Source organism: Wasmannia auropunctata, unplaced genomic scaffold (assembly GCF_000956235.1).
Source record: "Wasmannia auropunctata unplaced genomic scaffold, wasmannia.A_1.0 LD336097.1, whole genome shotgun sequence".
NCBI classification, from domain to species: Eukaryota; Metazoa; Arthropoda; class Insecta; order Hymenoptera; family Formicidae; genus Wasmannia; species Wasmannia auropunctata.
The window spans coordinates 2,161,096-2,162,334 of NW_012026793.1; positions in this window are offsets into that span (position 1 = coordinate 2,161,096).

Here is a 1,239-nt window from a genome sequence, read left to right on the forward strand (position 1 = left end):
TGTATAGACAGGACGTCTATTGTATGCCACCGCTGGCAAAACTTCTAAGTAATCGTGAAATTGGTATAAACGCAATACTAAGAGATCACAATAGATTCAATGATACTTTAACTTGTGACATACATTTGACATTAAAATCAAATTGTGTGTTTTGCACGAGGATTTGGGAGTGCTTAATGTTGGACGTAGATGAGAGAGCTGACTCGGAGAGAGTAGCATTGCGTCGGAGGCTGGGGGAGCATGGGAATCGTATATTGTTGGTAAGTACAAAATGCCTAGCAAATCGTCCGAAGAGAGAGACAATGTTTTTTTTTTCTGTATAGAGTTTCAGTAGTGATGGCGACGCCGACGACGATGACAGCGGCGCGAGGACGCCTCCGCGGGTGAACCTGCAAATGGAGGCGTCGTGGGACGCGAGGATGAGCCCACCTGTGAGCCTGCAGGAGAGCCTGCAGGAGAGCCTGCAGGATAGCCCGCAGACGAGGACGAGGACGCCTCCTCGAAGCCCGCAGGCGCCAGACAGCTCTCACGAGGAGGCGCGTCATCTTAGACATAGTCACCGGGAGTAGGACCGTTTGCTTCTACCATTAACGTGAATATTTTTTTGCTAGCTATCCTTCTTTCTTTTTCTTTTTACACATTTTAAATATGTGCCCCTTTTATTTGTTGCAGATAGCAACGGACATGCGGTCTTGAAATATATTTTTAAATCATATCTTATATCATAACTTTTTCAATAAACATAATTTTTTATATTTTAATTCTATTCTACTTTATTCTCCTCTTCCTCTTCGCGAACGTGCGATAACGGGTAGGTCCGCGAGCGATAAGCATGGGGTGGGCCCGTGCGCAATGGCGGCGGCGGCGGCGACGGCGACGGCGGCGAGCGCAAGCGCGAACGCGGTTCCCCTCTCCCCGCGACACCCGCATCGCCGACGCGGTATCCCTCTTCCCCGCGGACCCTCGACGCGGTTCCCTCTTCCCCGCGCATCCCGCACCTACAACGCGGTTCCTCCGCCTCCGCGCATCCCGCACCCACAACGCGGTTCCCCCGTCCCCGCACATCTCGCGGACCTACAACGCGGTTCCCCCGCCCCCGCGGACCCCTCACCCACGACCTCGCGGTCAGATCAGCTGAGCGAGCGGCTTTCCGCGGCTTCCCCTCCCCGCGAACCCCGCATCAGGTCGTGAACGTTCTGAGCGGCTTCTCCCTCCCCGCGGACCCCCGCGAATCCCCCC